The 21,793-nt window shown below is 37.8% G+C and overlaps 1 protein-coding gene across 1 annotated transcript in view; it reads left to right on the forward strand.

Annotated features, from left to right (window-relative positions):
* The window catches only part of lingo2 (leucine rich repeat and Ig domain containing 2), a 500,513-nt gene that overhangs the window by 107,176 nt on the left and 371,544 nt on the right, over positions 1 to 21,793 (forward strand). Inside the window, exon 2 of the mRNA XM_057849645.1 lies at positions 20,082 to 20,125. The gene's annotated coding sequence lies outside the window, so the exon portion shown is untranslated. The remainder of the gene's footprint in view (positions 1 to 20,081; positions 20,126 to 21,793) is intronic.

A 21,793-nucleotide genomic window follows, 5' to 3' on the forward strand; every position in this document is an offset into this window, starting at 1 on the left:
AGGTCCTAATGAAACCTTTTTTTCAAATTTGTAAAAAGAAAAGTCAAAATTAATATGTGTAATAAGCACGATAACCCATGCTAAATCATGTGTTTTTTCTCATGGAACCTGCAGATGCATGTGTTGACTTGCATGCATCACTTTTTTTTCAAAAATAAATGTCAAAATTCTAAATTAGTCTTAAAATCATGAAATTTTAGTTGTATCAAATGTGATACATTTGGCAATAAAGGGTTTAAGTGCTGCTGCCATTTAGTGGGTAAATGAGGGGCAGCATTTTGTGTGTAGGCTACTTCATATGCTGATTGCAGTACTGCTGACCAATTTATTAAGTCTGTGTTCGGGCCAGACGTTATTGATTTTATGACAGAGGCTGGGGGCCGGATGAAATTTGACCACGAGCCGCATTTGGCCCCCGGGCTGGACTTTGGACATGTCTGGTCTATAGGCTTATTGAAAGGGTGTTGCTTACTACGAAACGATACCTATTGTGAAAGCATAAGTCAAACTTATTACTGTCTAACTGGGTATTTTCCACAGAAAAACATCCTGAGTTACGACCTTGGAAACTAGCTGGTACGAAAGAGAGTCAAATCAGATAAGGCAGTCCACAGAAACCCATTGTAATATGTTCAAAGGAATATTTAGAGCACACGAACCTGAATACAGTCTCACAAACGAATATAGTTTCACAGCAGTTATGTGTGTTATAAGCACGAATAAAATATTATTTCACATACCTGAATTGAGCCTCAAATGGTACAAAAACTAAATGAGACTCTAAGTACAACAAAAGAACAATTGGCTAAATTGCATCGCAAAAAGCTATCTTAAATGTGATGAAAGGTTTTTTCACAATGCTCTTAACAAATCATTCAAACACATATTCCCACAAAAAACAAACAAACAAACAAACAAAAAAAAAAAAACGCTTAATATACCTATAAACTGAATTACGAATGCATTACTTCAAACAAAAACTTATGTTTGTCTTCACAGGGAGCAGCTGGATTCAGCCATGTTAAATGAGTTATGCCATATTCACCGTTGCCACTTGTGGGCAGTGTATCCACCCAAATTGATAAAACTAAATGCAAACACTTTCAAAACAAACCATTACAACACCACTCTAATTAAACAAATACTCGAAGCAGATGCATTTGTTTCGAATCTTTTTTTCTTCGAATCGAATTACTCGACTAAATCGATTAATCGTTGCAGCACTAATGCATTTTCATTATTGTTACTTGAATATGCTTTAGTTCAACCTTTATGCAAACAGCCCAGTATCAAAATATAGAAGTATAAACAAAACATTAGCAAGTTAACATTTTTGTGCAATTACAACATAACATACATGTCAATCGACGGAAAAATAATACCAAACAAAACCCTACAAAACACATTTTTCACAAAATGTGGGATGGGACTCTTCATGTTAGCGACCTTCTGGAATTTAGCAATGAAAGCGTCCTATCTTCGTGCAAAAAAACACCCCTCCGAAATAATAGATGAGACCACCGATGGGCTGGCCCAATGCCATACTGTCACTATTATTTTACCAAATCAATACTGAATGACTTGGGGGTGCGGCGACAAATGACAGATGACGTCTTTTTGTCCATGTACAAAGCTTTTTTTTCCCGCTCGGAGCTTTGCAATGTTTGGTTTGTCACGGTCTGAAGCTCGTGCTTGCTCCCAGTCAAACAATCTGTAATTGACATTGAAACAAGAGAGCATAACACGTCTGCATTGTGCCCCCCCCATCCTCGTTTGATGTTTGCGCCCGGCAGGCTGCGACATTCTAATCAAACTGTCACATTGTCTCACCCGCTAAATGTTTTGGCGCACGGAAGACAATAGTCATTTTCAAACCGAGGCTCGCCCGCCTTTCTGAAGGCGAGGCCGCTTTGAGCGTTCCCGCCAGGGGCCGCGGGGGCTCGCTTGCTTTTCGCGCAGCCACACGCAGCCTTTCGAGACCATCAATTATGGAGGCTGCCAGTCGCCTTCGGGGACCTCTGGAGAAATCAGCATGATGAATGCAATCAGTAGGCAGTGGAGGGAAAAAAAACAAAAACTCTGCGGAAACGGCTATTTCAAAAACGTTAGTCACTGAATTAGGACTGAATGATTAATTACGATAATATAACATTAGTCTCTGAATTAGGACTTAATGATAAATTATGATGATATAATAAACTAGAGGATGCAATTCCAGGAGAAATTGTGTGGGGTTGCTTTGCTCTCCCTCGCAAAGGTCACTTGAAATTTGGCAAATTTTGGGGTCACTTCCTTGTTAACTGCCATTAACGGTACTAGACGTACAATCCATTGTGACTGGGAGGGGTAACTGATTGAATCTTCATTCCCAGTCACAATGGACGGAACGTCTAGTGCAGTGCTTCTCAATTATTTTCTATTACGCCCCCCTAAGCAAGACGTAAATGTTTCACGCCCCCCCCCCAAACTCTCTGCCGCCACTGTAAATAGTATCATTTGTCTATAAAATTACTATTATAAATACGCATCTGCCTAACATTGTGTCCTTTTTTTCAAATAAAGAAAAAAAGTAACATAGATCAACTTGTAATAAAGTATAACTTTATTAACATTGTTTTGTTTGTAACAGAGAAGACTTGACGAGCATCAATTTGCCTGAATTTAAAAAAAAAGTCACATTCAAGCTGTAAAAATACACTCAAGGTACATTTTTAACCATTTGATACAGAAAAATAAAATGTAATAAAATCAGTAAATAATAACAAATTCAAATTGATTAAAAACATTCACTCATGAGGACAATATGCCAAAAAAATTGACCGAAAATACAAAACTGAATAAAAGAAAAAAAAAAAGAGTGTCCTTGGACAGAAGGACAGTTTTTATTTTTGCTGCTCACACTCAGTATTACCTCCTTTGCAATGGTGTGGAGTTATTTTGCAATGAGCATGATAACAATGCTCACTGGTTTACTGATATAACACTGACAAAGCGGGACGATTGTTGGCAATATTCGGCACGTTTTCGCTGAAAAACAATCAAGCGGCTTATCAACGAGATTGGGGTCGAATGTCTTTAAGTGGCGTCTTAATTGATTTGGCTTCTGGCTGTCCGCTATAATTATTTTTAGACACAGTAAACAGTGGTCTTTCCTCATCACCCACTGTATTAAAAGGCAAACAGCACGAAAAAAGCGCATTCTCGGCGGCCGAGGTAGAACCGTAGGTGAGGGCGGTCGTCATGACGATCCCAAGCTGAAAATGGCCCTTCTCAGGCGGCGACGTGAGAACCGGACAAGACAGTGGGTCGCTGCGTGAGTGAGTCCGGTCGGAAAACGGCTTTCGAAAACAGCGACGACGCACTGCTCTTCATATCTGTTTTCTGTGTGCTGAGTGCTCTTCCTTAGTCCAAAAATACTGCACGCACTCTGAAAATGAGAGCGCCACTGCCACCCACTGAGTGGGTGTGCAAGTACACTTTATTCCAGTACGGCAAAAAAAAAAAAAAAAAAGCATGTTTCCCGAGGACACATGCCCCCTGGCATCTCAACGAAAGGATTTTTCACAATGGCCAGGTTTGGTTCCTTTTTTCAGGACACCTTGGCGGCGTTTACATGGTGACTCTCCGAGAATACGAAAAATTTCAAATTTGCATTTGCGTCTCCATTTGAACAATGTCGCAATTCCGCATGAAAACGATGTAGTATTCATGCCAGGCCCTAGGGGTCAGTGCAGATTTACAGGGCGACAGAGAATGATGCACTTTGACCCCACTAAGCGCCCTCAGCCCGGAAAAAAATATGCCCGCCCACTCGAAGCAATGTCATTTTTCTTTTGTTCAAAAAGGCACAAAAATTTAAACGTTTAATTTAAAAATATTATTGAAACAGTAAATTAAAGCCGACATTCCGCCATATTTGATGTTTTTATTGTTTAGTAGCACCGCTGTGTGATGTGTATGATGAGTGCTGACTTTAACGGCGCTGTCTCGCGCTGCAGGAGCCTTTGATATGCATGCCGAGGAAGCCCCCCTCAACCCCCCGCAATCTGATTCTTCCACTTTGGATGCAGGATTCAGAATTTTTCGTCTTCGCCTTCCGTCTTCGCCGACACCATATATACGCGAGGCGAGTCTGCTACTCAGTCATTGCGTCTTTGTGTCGCAGAGTCGCCATGTAAACTGCCCCTTGAACTTCATGTCCAAACTGTTGTTTTCTTCACTGACCAATTATTAATCAACATTGTGGGACCAAAAACACAAAAAATACCCCCCAAAATTGGAATAGTTTTATATTTGATAATTCAACATAAGCAGCAAGTATAGTCATAGGCGTTTTTGGTCTTTATACAGTCAAATACAGTGCATACATTGCAAAACAGTGGAAAAATTATAACCCATCTAACACAAAAAGGGTGAATGTGAAAAAGTTCCCCTCCACTATGTGATATAAATGTTGCACTACGTTTTACCTTGCTGTTTTGTTGACATTCCCTTTAGCGTGGCGCCGTCTAATGCATGCAGAAAATAACCCCGCCTCTACTGTAGCGTTTATTCTATGTACCTTATAATGTGGTGCGCCTTATATATGGAAAAAGTTTTAAAATGTCATTCATTGAAGGTGCGCCTTATAATCCCGTGCGCCTTATAGTGCGGAAAATACGTTAATTGGATTTCTATTGTCAAATTTTTGACTCGTGGAAAATTTTGGTAACAAATCATTGGTTCCTTTAAGGATCAGTGTTTTTAAAAAGATCATTCTTAGTGTAAGCATATCGACAGCCTTTTTGGGATAAGTATTGTGATCGGTGCTGTTTTTGTCAGTTTTAGTCTTTTGGACGATAATACTTGTTAGTCTTAGTCATATTTTAGTCATTTCAAAATATGTTTGTCTTCTTCTAGTTTTAGTCGACATTTACTCTTTTTTCGTCTGTTAAATTTGAAAGTTTCACTCCAAAAATGAATAAATAATAGAATAGAACAAGGTTTCCAACTACAGTATTTTGAATGAACATTGACAGATGAGCACATATTGTAGCATCTAAGCTATCATGTGATAATACACACTCAGCAGGAAAACAATATATTATTTTCAATTAATTATACCCACCTGGACGCTACAAACTGTATGTAAAATAAAGTTAATTTGTCCAAGAGTTTAAAAGTAAACTTGCCGTTAGCAATAGCCTAATGCTAACACAAACGCGAATGCTATGCTAATGCTATGAGTTACATTTGTTGTTTGAGGATCACTCCGCTCAGACCATTAAAGGCTAAGGCAACATTGAATATTCTCTCCTGCCAAGATAAGAGGACAAATCTTACCGTGTGCTTCTCAAAACAAGCAATGGGGAGACTGGAGAGGACATTAGTGGGTGCATTTGGGGTGCAGCACGTCACACGAATGACACAACCAGACATTGCTACGATGTAGGCTAACTACACATAACATGTCAGTCATTCTGAACATGTGACGGAAACTATGGGGCATTTTTGTCTCGTTTTAGTCTCGTCAGAGGAAACCTGGAATTTGTGTCGTTATGTTTTAGTCTCCAAAGACACATTTTTAACTCGTTATCGTCTCGTCATCATCATGAAAAAAATTGTTCGTCGACAAAATATTTTCGTTATAGTCATCGTTGACAAAAACAACACTTATTGTCACCATAACAGTGGAGGATGCTAGTATTTCAATGAGGGGAAGATCAAACTGCTTTGTGACGGTGAAGGGGCTCAGCGGCACCCACTGCTCGGTAGGGAAAGAAACTAGAGTGCCAGAAGTCAAGTCTCCAAAGACAAGCAGCTATAACAGAAAAAAAAACCAGCAGAAAAAAGGTCAAATTTTTGCTAGTTGTTTTTAACAAAGCAAGTGTCGCTGAAATGATTATGAAACTCTCTGGTTCAACTCAGAACAACAGAATGAGAATTAAGATTTAAGAGCCTGGGGGAGATTGGAGCACCACTAGCCTCAAACCAAAGTATTGTAATATAAAAGTAATTTGGGGAAAAAATTAATGAAATAAAAATCTGAGATATCCAAGGACCAATCTTTATCGAAGCATACTAGACTACCCCAGACTTGAACCAAAATACCATGAAATTCTGATGAGTGATTTCATTTCAGAATTTCTTTCATGGCAGTTTATGTTCATTTCAATGTCCCCCTGAAGTGGACCCATTCTTGGATAGCCATTTTTTAAATTTTTTTTTCTTATTTTTATAAAAATACTTGCACTCTGTAGCCACCGCGTTGCATTACCACAATGCACATAATGCATACTATGCTCCAAATGAGGTATGGCTAGCTTAACTTCATCGCTCCTTGTAGAGGCTGGCCTGACCACAGTAAATTTGTAGGTAAGCAAGTTCACACAGTTTAATGTTATGCTAACTCTGATGAAGGTCGGACTTTCAGTAGCAAAATTAGTGGTGTTTCCCCCACCGCCACAACATTGACGTCTTTTTACATTACTTACAGTGGCTTCTGCTGCCTGAAAAAAAAAACGGTGTGTGTGTAGTCTGAACATAATGAAAATAATAGGTTAATAATAGGAAAATAAGGTTGCTTAAAAGTTCGTCTGGACAATTTGAGCATCCTGGAAAGTTGGTAGTGTTTTGTTCCCACCTTCCCTATGCAAGCATACGCCCTTGCATTTGATCATTTATTTTTTGACATTTTGGGAGATGCTGAGCCTTGCAGTCTTGGAGCAATCGTCCCTACACCATAACAAAATATTGTCACACCGCTAGTGTCAATATTTTACCCTAAGACATAATGATGCGTTAATCGTGATATCATATGAGCCTAAAATCCGCTCATATCGATGCCCTGCCCTAAGAAATATCAAAAGGATTTTTTTGTTTTTGTTTTGCCCGACCCTGAACGCATCATGCTATTTTCTCCATCTGTAGTTGACATCATAGCTCCTATACACGGACATTGTATCTCTCTCAAGTGGATAAATGAGTGAGTGTAGAGTCACAGAAGTTGTAGTGGAACATTTTCCTGACTGTGTGGAATCAATTCCCACTCAGTGACAGTGTGAATGCCCAAAATCAGCTGGGATATCCTCCAGCCTCCCACGACCTTGACCATAATAAGCGGTATTGTAAATGAATGTATGAGTTTAGTGTTGATAATTAGTTCAACACACATACCATCGTCTTTCATTTAACTTTTATCATCCTGCTAAATGATGACACTAATATGAATGGAGTTTAAAACTAGCGTAGTTTGTGGTAGGTCAAATGCAAAGTTGTCATTAGGAAGGGAATCTTTTTGTCTATAATAGTTACGGCAGCCATTATGTTTCAAGGTGCTTTACGCTATACTGGAGAATGAATGAGGGGCTCAAGGGAACTTTATTGAAATGGACTGACAAGAATTGACCTTTGCCGTGACAAAAGACATTTTTTGAACATTATCACACGGGAGAGCTGCTGTAGTATATATTACAGCTTTTTATTTGGGTGTCAGAGGATGCACAATAGTTATGAAATATGTCAAGTTGTAAAGCTTGTACTGTAAAACTTCACCAGTGTTTGCTGTTGAAATAGGTCTGAAACACATTTTCGAAAGGGAAATGAAATTTTAATTTAAAATGTAAGGGAAATTAGTATTCAATTGGAGTGGGAACCTCTTGGTACCTTACGATACGATTTGTGATATAAACCTCACAATAACGATGATCTGATGATATGGCGATACAACAATTATCGATACATTGGTCAGGAAATAATTGTGGGATATTCTAGAAACGGCTAATTAACAGAAAAACAAGCTTCTAGTGCGAATTTGAATTAGTTTATCACTAGTAGACGTCCAATCCATTTGAAGTGAGAGGGTGGCAGCGAATGAACGTGCCACCCTCTCACTTCAAATGGATTGGATGTCTATGGCTGTCAGTGGCTGTCAATGCCAGGCAATTAGGTAATCTTGGGCCATTTAAAGTCTCACTGGAACAGCACCAAACAAAAGGTCCAGCATAATCATTTTGTCCAATGCAGATTCTTGACTCTTGACACATTGTCCAATTCAAATTCTTGAATCTTGACCAGAAGATGATGCTGGAACTTTTGTTTGGTGCCGTTCCAGTGAGATTTACAAAGACAATTGCCTGAAAAGGACATCAAAATTCCCTCAGTCCTTGATGATATGGGGCTGCATGTCAGGCAAAGGCACTGGGGAGATGGCTGTGGTGAAATCTTCAATAAATGCACAAGTTTACATTGAAAGAATGCTGCAATGATTAATCGTTAACTCGACTATTCGGTAAGAAAAAAAGATTCAAATTAAATTTTGCTGCTTCGAGTATTCGTTTAAATAATGTGGCGTTGTAATGGTTTGTTTTTGAAAGTGTTTGCATTTGGTTTCATTGATTTGGGTGGATACACTGCCCTCTACTCTGCCTCGGTTTACATGGCCAAATCCAGTTGCTCCCTGTTAAGACCAACATAAGCTAGGTTTTTGTTTGAGCTAATGTTTTTTAATGTATTCGTAATTTAGTTTAAAGGTATATTTAGCCAATTTTGTGGGAATGTGTCTGAACCATTTGTTAAGAGCACTGTAAAAGAAGTTAGTGTTTTATAGCATTTAAGCTAGTGGACTTTCGCTATGTAAGTTAGCCAATTGTTCTTTTGTTGTACATATTTAGATCCTTATTATTATTTTTTTTTTTTTTTTTTTCATACCGTTTGAGGCCCAGCTCAGGTATTTTAATTTTTTCATGTCTATCCGATTACTAGATTATTCGATCTACCTAGTTCATCAATTGATCGACTACTAAAATAATAGCTACAGCCCAAATTGAAATTTTAAACAGCTTTCTTATCCCTTCAATATGTCATTTTCCAAGATGACAACGCATCATGCCACAGAGCTAAAACTGTTAAAGCATTCCTTGGAGAAAGACTCATCCAGTCAATGTCATAGCCTGCAAATAGCCCAGATCCCGACCCTATTGATAACCTGTGGTGGAAATTGGAAAAAAAAAAAGGTCCACAGCAAGGCGCCAACCTGCATGGATGATCTGGCAATTGCAATTAAAGAGAGTTGGCACTAAATTGATGAAGAATACTCATCGAGTCCATGCCTCAGAGACTGCAAGCTGTCATAAAAGTCAAAGGTGGTGCTACTAAATACTAGTGATGTGTTTTGATTGTTATTTTTTTGTTTGTTTCTCATGATGCCATACGTTTTTCCTCAGAATGCAGTGATTCCATATATAGTTCCCTGCTTTTGCTCTATAAAATTAAAATTTACTGACCACCACAATGTTTTTTATTCATTTCTTTTAGTGTTTCTGAATGCTAAAGCATTGCAATTTTGAACTAATTCATTATTTTTTCAAGCTTTTTATCTGAGTTTGTTCTGCATGATAAAATGTCTGAGTGAGTGCTCGTTCCAGACTGGTGATTCCAACCTTTTTGCTAGGAGTTGTATTTTGGTGGAAGAGTTTGATAACAACTTTTTTTTTTTTTTTTTTTTTTTTTAACATTGACACCTTTTAAAATGATATCTCAATTCTTGGCAGGAGCATATCGATAACCTTTTGGGATATAAAGTATCACGATATATTAGGCGAAAAGTTCTGCTCTGAGACCCCCAATTTGGGCAAATTTCAGAATTGTCCGATATGCATGTGTGATACATCATTGGAAAGCTTAAAATCTCAATTTTCTGGGGTAAGAAAAATTTTGAACAGGAGGGCATTTAAAAAAAAAAAATTAAACAGCAAAACCCTAACTGGAGGCGAGAGCACGGGAGAGCAGAATTAAAGACGCCACGATTTTAACTAGATATTATCGCGTACTTACCTTGTTTCGATCCAAAAACTCCATGTAGCATGTATCACCTAGTGTCAAGACACAGCTGTTAATGGCCACAGCCAGATTTTGGGGGGATTTTATGGGTGAAACATGGTGATATAACAAGGGTCGCGATGCAGAAATCGCAGACAACAAGGAGTGGTTGAGATTTTATTTTTTTCATATTCTGTAGTGACCCTTTTTAAATGTTATTTTTCAATTTTTCTTTGTGTGGATCGATTATTTATCATCTAACATATCGGGGAAAATGCGACAGTACCAAAAAAAAACACAATTAAGCGATAGGTAGAAATCCGTGACTTTATTACAGATGCCAAATTATACATTGTGATGTAATTTGTTTAAACGTTTAAAATATGCGAGTGAATAATATTGCAAAGTATTGTAAGTATGTATTTTTTAAACTAAATATATAATGAAAAAAAAGTAGGGCTGTCAAACGATTAAAATTTTTAATCGAGTTAATTACAGCTTAAAAATTAATTAATCGCAATTAATCGCAATTGAAACCATCTATAAAATATGCCATAATTTTCTGTAAATTATTGTTGGAATGGAAAGATAAGACACAAGATTGATATATACATTCAACATACGTTACATTAGTGCTGTATTTGTTTATTATAACAATAAATCAACAAGATGGCATTAACATTATTAACATTCTGTTAAAGCGATCCATGGATAGAAAGACTTGTAGTTCTTAAAAGAAAAATGTTAGTACAAGTTATAGAAATTTTATATTAAAACCCCTCTTAATGTTTTCGTTTTAATAAAATTTGTAAAATTTTCAATCAGAAAATAAACTAGTAGCCCGCCATTGTTGATGTCAATAATTACTTACACAATGCTCATGGGTGCTGAAGCCTATAAAATCAGTCGCACCCAAGCACCAGCAGAGGGTGGCAAAACTCCATAAAACACAACAAGTGAGCATTTCACTGTACTGTCATTTAAATCTGTCTAAGCGGGGCATCTGCGTTAATTGCGTCAAATATTTTAACGTGATTAATTTTAAAAATTAACGCCCGTTAACGCGATAATTTTGACAGCCCTTAAAAAAAGACATTTTGAATAATAAATATAATTAGTTTCCTTATATGGCTAGGTAGAAACAAAAGCGGTTGCGCGACGTCTCTAAACGGGGGTTTTCAGGGTAAAACGGACAAATTAAAAATAGTTTGGGGGCTTAATGTGCCATGAATCTGCTATGGCAGCATATAGACATATTGTTCTATCAAACACAACAGTAGTTTTGGCTCAAAATACTGCAATTTCTTTAAAAGACGAGTGCAAGAGCAGAAACTGCTTTATCAGTCTTGTCTGTGTTTTCCGCCATCACCATTTTGATATTTTGTCACACCCCTCGTATTCAAGCACTAAAACTTGAGGTGATGAATTGGGACAAGTGTCTTTTTATATACTGTGGTTTGTAATCAAATGGAAAATTGAATCGCAATGTAAAATTTTGTGAAAAAGCAACATTTTCTGACTTGTGATGCAACTGTTGGGCAAATTTACTGTACATAAAACCTTTTCTCATGTTGACTTTCTATGCTCATGACTTGGCGGATGAGTAAGAACGAAAACCAACACAACCTTTATATGCAATAATATGCAGTAAAATTAAATTAGTGTATTATTGTAGCTGTATGCGAAAAAAAAAAAGTAACCCTACATAAATGAACACTTACGTCATAGGCTAAGGCCGGTAATCGAATATGACAACGTGTGAGCCTGTCTTCTTTTTAATGAGATGCCAGGTGACATCATTAACTCAGATTATGCCCCAAACGCCACCAACCAGCCAAGACATGCAACCTTAAACACATCGGACACCTTTTCCAGAGTGTTGACTCCTTGTTTAGCTAATTCCAACAGACCAGAGCAACTGTACTTTAAAGCTATAGGCTGTTGATGTCATTTTAAATAGGGCCCAGAGCGCCATGAAATGTGTAGGTGTTGAGGCACATATAGCGAGATGCTTCATTTAGTTGCTCTGAGCATTTTATCTTGAGGGAACAATATGTGTAGGTGTGCGTCCCTGTTCATTAATGTCTGTGTGTACTTGCCTGTGAATGTGTAAATGTCCATTTCTGTTTGTTTCCTTTTGTGTTTTGTGTAAGATATTTCAAAAAGTGGCCTTTGACACACTGTAAAGCCGAACAATAGATTCCTGTACAAAATACATAAATAAAATAAATTAGGTTGACGCTCTGGTGACCCCTAAAGGGACTAGCGAAAAGAGGCTGTGTCAGCAGTAGGTAAAGACAAGGACCAATAAATCGTTTCGAGTAAATTAAAGGTAAAAATAAATGAAAACAAAATAAAACTAAACTACAAACAAACAACATTTAACTAAAATTATACATTAAAATGAAATGAAATTGTTCGTATTTGAAAGGAGTAGAAAAAGTCAAACTAATTTACTCCAATCCTCCCTTATAACTCAATATACTCTAAGTATTACTTTATGTCAGTAATTCTTGAAGGAATCTGACCTTTTTGCAAGATTGCCAGAATCACGACAGCCGAACCGCTGGACACGCACTGGCGCAGCTCCAATGACCTGGGCCTGCAAAATTCCGAAAACCGAGCCAAAAGGCCAAACTCCGCACGTTCACCTTAGTCTTAACTAGGGTTGTTCCGGTCATGTTTTTTTGCTCCCGATCCGATCCCGATCGTTTTAGTTTGAGTATCTGCCGATCCCGATATTTCCCGATCCGATTGCTTTTTTTTGCTCCCGATGCAATTCCAATCATTCCCGATAATTTTTCCCAATCATGTACATTTTGGCAATGCATTAAGAAAAAAATGAATAAAACTCGGACGAATATATACATTCAACAAACGGTACATAAGTACTGTATTTGTTTATGACAATAAATCCTCAAGATGGCATTTACATTATTAACATTCTTTCTGTGAGAGGGATCCACGGATAGAAAGACTTGTGACTTTGTATAGTGTGACTAAATATTGCCATCTAGTTTATTTGTTGAGCTTTCAGTAAATGATACTGTTGCCATGCTCAAATGCATGATGGGAAGTGGAACCATGACTGTGCGTCGTGCTACCAATTGATATATCTTCTCTGCGTTGGGAAATAACATAAGGTGTTAAGAAAAAGATCAGTTGCAACTTTGCATCCCCACATTGCTTCCCATGATATTTCTAATCATAGGGAGAGGGATTGTAAGGCTTTAGCCAATTAAAAGAAGGCTTCAAAGGCAGCCAAAATTCACTCCACTCATTTTACGCTGCCTTTTATCTGTTTATATAGGTAAAATGGCGCCATTACAGATTGAGCGCGACAATGTGTGAGTGGGTCGTGCAACGCATGCATTAATTGCGTTGAATATTTTAACGTGATAGTTTAAAAAAAAATAATCACCGCCATTATTGTGATTAATTTGATAACCCTACCTTAAGCCTAAACTAAAGACTCTGGATGAGTGTAACATATTATGTCTGTAACGTTAAATACAATTAGAAAACAATTTAATTAAAAAATATGTATATCGATCGACATCTCTAGTCTTAACCCCTTGTAAGGACTCCATTTTGAAAGCTGGAAGGAGGCTTCGAAACAAAAGCTGACAATTTATTCAGGTCGACAGCTATCAAACAGCAAGGTGAAACAGCAACAGACCCAGGCGAGGAGGCAGACTCAGGGTCACCATATCACAAGTCAACAAAAGGTTCCCGAGAAAAATGACAACGATCAGTTAAACATTGTCTTTTTGAAGGCGGGGCGGGCCGTGGGTATGAAGAGGGGTGTGTTTGGTGAGTTCTTCGGTTGCAGATTTGGGCGGTCAAGTTCGTGCGTCACTGTTGCTTGGTCATGATTAATGAGGCAATTGAGGTGGAAGGGTCGACCTGCCTTGACATCTGAAAGGCGCCGAGCTATCAAACTTAGAGTTGTTATTATCGGGAGTTGTGGTAGTACAGGACGTCCCGCCATTTGTTCTGTACTGTCCTGAAGAGCTGATTTGGTGTTGCAGACGTGGGCTTGTAAATGTCTTGCCTATCACCTGGTAGTCAGCGTCAATCTTGCTGAGTCGGCTGCATGATGCACGCACTGGGCTTCCAAAGTCAGAAGGTGTCATGTATCTCTTATGCCCTATGTCAAACATATTCTGCTTGTTGTCCTTAAACTATGATATAAATCCTATTTATTTTATATTACTTTTGTTTCTTTAATATAAAAAGGACACAATGGTATCCAGAAGTGCACTTGTAATGGTAATTTTATGGACAAGTTATACTATTTACAGTGGCGGAAAGAGTTAGGGGGGGGCACAGAATGTTTCTTTTCCTGGGGGGCGGGCGTAACCAAATAATTGAGAAGCACTGCTTTATATGGACTTCAAAGTAGTACTGGAGAGATATAATGGTAATAGTTAAGAAATATTGCTATTGTCAGGGAAACGTGGGAAGGCAGGTGGTGTGGACCCAAATGCAGGGAAACGAAAAAGGCAGCGAGGCAGGTGGAGGAGAACTCAAAACACGTTTTAATAATAACTAACAAAAATCACAAAGTACAAACAAAAGGACTATGGATCAAAAAGGCAATGTTCAAACCAAAACTTACTTAAACAGAGGGACTGGTACACGAGGGCTTGGACAGGTCTTGACTTTGGCAAAGACATAGACATAGACATTGACAATGACGCAACAAGGACTGAAAGGAAACTCGGAGCTTATATACACACGCAGACAAAGGGTAACGAGACAATGAGGAACAGATGGGTGACACAGGTGGACGCAGATTGGAGGATACACAAGGAGCGGTACACCAGGTGAAATCAATGGCAATTACAAGGACACACTAGGAGGGAATCAACACAAAACCTAACAGCTATTACCACTGAACTATTCCTAAGTAATACTCATAGAAGGTTATCAGTGTATTTGTAAATACATAGAAATACTGTATTCCATGACAGAAGTTTATAATCGAAATATCAAAATGTTTTTATTCGCTATTCTGTTTTATACACTATTCCTCAAAATCGTGTTTTGAATAATATATATATTATAAAAACGGTTGCTATTTAAACAATAAACATGTTTTTTGTTGATTTAAAGTTGTTTAAATTACTGTATTAAACACGTGAGTCATTGCAAACTATTTGTTTTGAAAAAAACTCATTCGGTTTCACAGTGCATATTTCTCTTACAACGACTGTAACACCTCACAGTAAAACTCTAAACACTTTTCTGTGAGTTGTTTGAAAACCTCAACACCAAGTGACACATTTTTAGTCTGTTGTTAGTGTCGTGATCCCGCCCGGCACTTATGTTTGCACTCGCGAGGGGGGAAAAAAACATCAAAACATTATGTGCATGAAAGGGACTTTTTACACATATGTATTTCTTTTGTCGACATAATAGCCCAATTGGAACCATTTTATACTGTGCATCTCTCTGTGGACTTGCTTCCTTTTGAAGTCAGGCAAACTCATAGCATACCGTTCCACTTGATGCTCAGCATTCACATGCTGTTTTGAGGGATTACCAGTACACTCAATGAACACTTACTGCATATTCGAACTAGTTTTGCAGTAAACACTAATATTAAGTACGGTGGTAAACTGACTCCATAGCTATTGAGGAATAGTAATAAAGTCCCGATGCAGTATGTACTTTTAGAGATTTACTTTCCAACCACTGGTCGCCAAACCTAAGATGACTGCAAGCTTCACATGCTGATGATGCGAGACATTTAATCGTGTTGCGTCCAGTCATCCTTCTGCTGTGTCCGCCATTTTGTCTCTATTTTGTTTTTTTGTTTTTTAAGTCGCATAAACAGTATTGTAACTGACAGTATCTTTTTTTTTTTTTTTTTTTTTTTTTTTTTTTTTAAACTTTATCACCATTTTTTTCAGACTATAAATCGCAGTTTTTTTCCTAGTTTGGCTGAGGGTGCGACATCCTCTGGAGCGACCTACTAGTATGTGTGAAATTATTAACACATTACTATATCATTTCACATGTTATTTTGGTGTTTTGGAGTGACACTGATGGTTTGGTAAACTTGTTAGCATGTTCTTTATGCTAGAGTTATCTAAATAACTCTTAATAGCTATGTTACGTTAACATATCGGCCACGTTCGCATTTCGTGGTTCATTCATCATGTAACATTACAATACAGTACACTTGTTCAGTATGTTGTTTTGTTTTCAAGATGACATATCTGTTCTATGTGTTGGATTTTATGAAGTAAATTTCCCCAAAAAATGCGACTTCGGTGCGACTTATACAGTGTATGGTTTTTTCCTATTCGTTGGGCATTTTATGGCTGGTGCGACTTATACTCAGGTGTGACTTATAGTCCGAAAAATAAGGTAATATTACATGTTCTGTCCTCACTAAACGTGAAGTTTTTCAGCTTTACAGATGGAAAATAAGGCAATAGTGCTTTTTGAAGTTTTTTTACTTCGTTCACTTTTGACCATTTGTAAAGCTGTAACACACATACAGTGGTATGAAAAAGTAAACCTTTTGGAATTTGTCAAATTTCTGCATAAATTAAATGTGATCTGATCTTTGTCAAAACCAAACAAATGAAAAAACTGTGTCTGTTTTAACTATAACCACACAAATATTTATAGGTTTTCCATATTTTAATGAGGATAGTATGCAAACCATGACAGAAGAGGGAAAAATAAGTAAGGGAGCCATCACATTTAATATTTTGTGGTCCCCTTTGGCAGCAATAACATCAACTACACGCTTCCTGTTGCTGCTGATCAGTCTGGCACATCGATCAGGACTAATCTTGGCCATTTCATTTCTACAAAACAGCTGTAGTTCAGTCAGATTCCTGGGATTTCTGGCATTAATAGCTGTCTTTAGGTCATGCCACAGCATCTCAATGGGGTTCAAGTCTGGACTTTGACTTGGCCACTCCAGAAGGTGTATTTTGTTCTTCTGAAACCATTCTGAAGTTGATTTACTTCTGTGTTTTGAATCATTGTCTTGTTGCAGCATCCATTCTATTTGTAGCTTAAACTGTCCGACAGAGGGCTTCACGTTTTCCTGCAAAACATCTCGATAAACTTTTGAATTGATTCTTCCAATAATGATTGAAGTTGTCCAGGCCCTGAGGCAGCAAAACTGCCCCAAATCATGATGTTCTAGCCACCATGCTTCACAGCAGGGATGAGGTGTTGATCTTGGTGAGCTGTTCCATTTTTCCTCCACACATGATGTTGTGTGTTACTCCCAAACGATTCAACTTTGGTTTCATGAGTCCACAAAATATTTTGCCAAAACTTTTTGGAGTGTTCAAGTGCCTTTTTGCGAACATTAAACGAGCAACAATGTTTTTTTAGACAGCAGTGGCTTCCTCCGTGGAATCTTCCCATGAACACCATTCTTGGTCATAGTTTTACATATAGTTGATGTTTGCACAGGCCTATTGGACTGTGCCAGTGATTTATGTAAGTTTTTAGTAGATATCCTAAGGTTCTTTTTTACCTCTCTGAGTATTCTGCAATGAACCGTTGGCGTCATCTTTGGTGGACGGTCACTCCTTGGGAGAGATGCGACAGTGCCAAACTCTCTCCATTTGACAACTTCTCTGACTGTCAATTTATGAACATCCAGACTTTTAGAGATGGTTTTGTATCGTTTCTCAGCTTTAAACAAATCAACAATCATTGATCGCAGGTCTTCAGACAGCTCTTTTGATCGAGCCATGATGCACATCAGACGATGCTTCTCATCAAAACATGTCTTATGAGGTGTGTGTTCTACATTGGGCAGGGCAGCTTTAAACCACTCATCAGTGATTGGGCACACACCTGACTTAAAATATTTTGTTAAAATTGGTTCAATTGCTCTTTAATTCTCCTTAGGCAGAGGGTTTACTTACTTATTTCCCCCCCTTCTGTCATTGTTTGCATACTATCGTCAATGAAATATGAAAACCTATGAATGTTTGGGTGGTTTTAGTTAAAGCAGCCAATGTGTTTTAATCAGTGTGATTTTGACAAAGATGAGACCACATTTGATGATTTTATGCGGAAATGTAAGAAATCACACATACTTTTTCATACCACTGTATGTACACTTACATCAATAGAACACTTGACACAAAACAACTGGTGTTTAAACTTCCATTTAGTCCGATCAATATGTAAATTTAGTAGATTAAATTAGCCCAATTTGCCTAACAAAAGTTTGCTAGTTTAAATGTTAGGAATGCTAACGTATTTACAATTCTCATAGTAAATTGCTCACACATAACTCCACAAACTGTAGCTCTAAACCTAATTACAAATGTATACACAAACATACAGTATATTAGCTGAAAAAACTTACAGCTTTTTGTAGGCCAAACCAGAGCGCAGCTATCCTTTATCCAAGTCGGACATCCTGAGTCCGCTCCTGAGTCATACAAGGTGATTGTGGCATTACGATAGTCATGGCCTTTTCGTATCAGCGACTCTGTAGACGTTGCTGTGTCTAAGCTAGCCAGACTCAACACTGCCACCAGAGGGCAGTGTATCCTCCATGATTATACAAAATAAAATACTTTTGGACTATTTCGATAGTTATTTTTAGATTTAGGGGTACTTAACTCATTCACTCCCAGCCATTTTCACCGGAGCAAGGCCCTTCGCTCCCTGCCGTTTTACTGGATTTTGACTGATTTTGCAAGGCCCACAGAAAATTCTGTTCTATTGCTATATAAACATGAAACCCACCAAAAGAAAGATTAGACTCTGTTCTTTCAGCAGGAGAAAAAAGTTAGTTCATATCTTTTTCCATTCTTTAGAAATCAGCATTAAAAAATAGCTTAGTTTGAGCGATTTTCCAATTTCTGATGAAAAAAAACTAAAATTTCAAACATAACTTTGACTTTAACACAGCTATTTTTTGCTTTAGTTATATCCCAAACATCTGAATAATGTTTTCCTTTGACAAAATAACATAAACAACAGGACAAATAAAGCTTTTGATAGCAAAGTAACAATTTATTTACATATAACTGAGAGATGACGCTGTTGTGGCCGCGACAGCCGGGGTAAACTTTTCCCTCATCATCGCCTGTCTCATAAAGATGAATTTTTTTGAGTCTCTGCAGGCTCTGCTCGCGAGCAGCATGGACTCAATGGCATTGTCCGCTGCACTGGTGGTCCCGGTCGTTCTGCTCGGTCGTCCGCCGCCTGGCATCCTGAACGTCCATTCGGTCGTCTTCCGCCTGCGCCCCAGTCATGCGGCCCGGCCGTTCATTCTACTGAGCCGGGTTGCGGGTCTTACCAAATGCGCTACTGCCCTCTAGTGGCCAGTTTTATTGCTTTAAAATGGATTTTCAGCCTTGTCCTTTGGAGCAAAGTTGCATCAGAACCTAGAGATGTCTCTTGTGAAAAAAACGTAAAAGACGTATAAATACGTTTTTGGGACACTGAAACAATTAAAAATAGAACGTATTTATACTTTTTGGGGAGCAGATGAGTAAAAGAGTTAATTCCAACATGCGTGGTCATTCGGGGTTACGTTGCCAGCGTAGGAATGGAACTCGTTCGTAAGCCAGGGACTGCCTGTGTATATTTATATTTCCTATATTACATACAGAGCTGTGGAATTCAACTCAAATTGGACGCTTGAAACCAAAATTGCTGGGTCTTATTCAAACATGGCTATCCACTTTGATGGCTTTTGATAAAATTATTGTTCGAGGCTAGTTTTTCAATATTTCCCCTCAAAATTAGTAACTTCTTGAGTGACTGTAGTGTCATCTGACTACGATATTTGCTTCCACTGTTTATTTTTTTATGAATTCTCTCATTGAAGTGCACTAAGATCATCCAAGTAGCCCATGGAATTCACACAAAATTGCTATTTTGGACCAAATCATCCAACGTCCCATTAAATTTCAGGCATAGTAACATGTATTGTAAATTTTTGGTGAGTCTTGCTGTGGTAGACATGTCTATTGTCATGTCAATCGGCGACTGTAAAACTGTTGTTGTGGGAGACGTTTTTATAACGTTCCAGGGGGATAAGCTACAGTAACTGAGTAGCTTTCCTGAACATAGTACATTGAGTAATATATATTATTATGTTATCTCTCAAGTGATGATCATTTATGTTGTCATCCGTCGTGACACAGTGCACATTGGGAAGATGATGATATCCATTGCCAGATACTGTGTGTCTATAGTGTGTATGTGTTTGTCGCTCGGAATGACACACGACAGTATTGCTATTGCTAACGGATGTGTCTCTGTTTGCCTTTCAGACGTGTTCAGGGCAGCCATCATCCCTTCGTTGATCTCCACTAATGTAAGTTCATATCTTGATTCAATTGTATGCTTTTGAGTAATAAATGTATTTGTATTTAGTCGGGCTGTCAAATTTACCGCGTTAACGAGTGGTAATTAATTTTTTAAATTAATCACGTTAAAATAGTTGACGTAATTAACGCATGAACGGGTCATTCCGTGCATGCGTTGCCTCAAACAGTTTACAATGATGCCGTTTTAGCACATTGAGAGCAAAAAGGCAGCCTTTTATTGGCTTAAGCTTTAGCAGCCACTACTAACAGTCATGGTTGCCCAACTTTCTATCATGTATTTGGGCAGAGCAAGAGACGATCTTTTTCTTAACATGCTTAATTGAACACAACACAGAACATATTGTATACCATTTGCAGCCACTACTGACAGTCATGGTTGCCCAACATTCCATCATGCATTTGGGCAGAGCAGGAGACAATCTTTTTCTTAACACGCCTAATTGAACACAACACAGAACATAATGAATACAATTTGCAGCCACCACTGACTGTCATAGTTGCCCAACCTCCCATCATGCATTTGGGCGGAACAGTTAAATCGCTACAGTATCATTTAGTGAAAGCACAACAAAAATAATATTCCTATATCTAAAAAAAAAATAATGTTCTACAAGTCTTTTTATCCGTGGATCACTTTAACAAAAAGAATGTTAATAATTTTAATGCCATCTTGTGGATTTATTGTTATAATAAACAATTACAGTACTTATGTACAGTATGTTGAATGTTTATGTCCGTCTTGTGTCCATTCCAACAGTAATTTACAAAACAATATGGCATATTTTAGATATGGTTTGAATTGCGATTAATTACGATTAAGTTTTAAGCTGTGATTAACTCGATTAAAAATTTTAATTGTTTGACAGCCCTACTATTTATTATTTGTGTTCCCATGCAGAACACATCTGACCCAACACAGCCGACTCATTCAGTCACAGTAACCCACCCACATAAAATAAAATTATCAGCCAGCCAAGGTTAAAGCATTTCTAGGTTCCTCCCGATACGATATAGTTTGCGATAATCTACAGTAATTTTCAGACTACAAACTATTTTTTTCCCCACTTTGAACCCTGAAGTCCAGCACAGCTTATACTGTATATGGATTTTTACTGGCCAATGAGCTGCATGTCTTTAGAAGGGCTGCCAAAATTTTCAACAGTAGATGTATCGATACTGAAATGTCGTATACTGATACAATATTTGATTGTAAAAATATCAATACTCATTTATTTGGTTTCGCTTGACCAGAAATCACCAGAAATGTGGTGTCACGGAGTAAATTGCATTTTTCACTCCTCTTATTAGTAATGGAAGATATTTTCACATTTTCCTTGTTAACTCATTATCTGCTATTGATTGCTTGAACGAAAAAAAATGGATTGTGAATCTACTAGTGATAAACTCATCTAAAGAGTTTGAAGTTGGTTTAAATGAGCCACATGATTTGACTTCTATCGTTTTATTTAATCTTGGGTATTTTATTTATGTAGTATTGAAATATGTATGAAGTATTTTTTTGAGTAGTCCAATCCTTTAGTCCAGTGTAGGGCTGTCCCAATCGAGTAATTTTCTCCTGATTAGTCAGCCGACTATTTTTACGATTACCGGTAGTCGACTAATATATATAATTTTTTTTTTGTGTAAAATAAAAT

This window comes from Corythoichthys intestinalis, chromosome 11 (genome assembly GCF_030265065.1).
Source record: "Corythoichthys intestinalis isolate RoL2023-P3 chromosome 11, ASM3026506v1, whole genome shotgun sequence".
In the NCBI taxonomy this organism is placed as follows: domain Eukaryota; kingdom Metazoa; phylum Chordata; class Actinopteri; order Syngnathiformes; family Syngnathidae; genus Corythoichthys; species Corythoichthys intestinalis.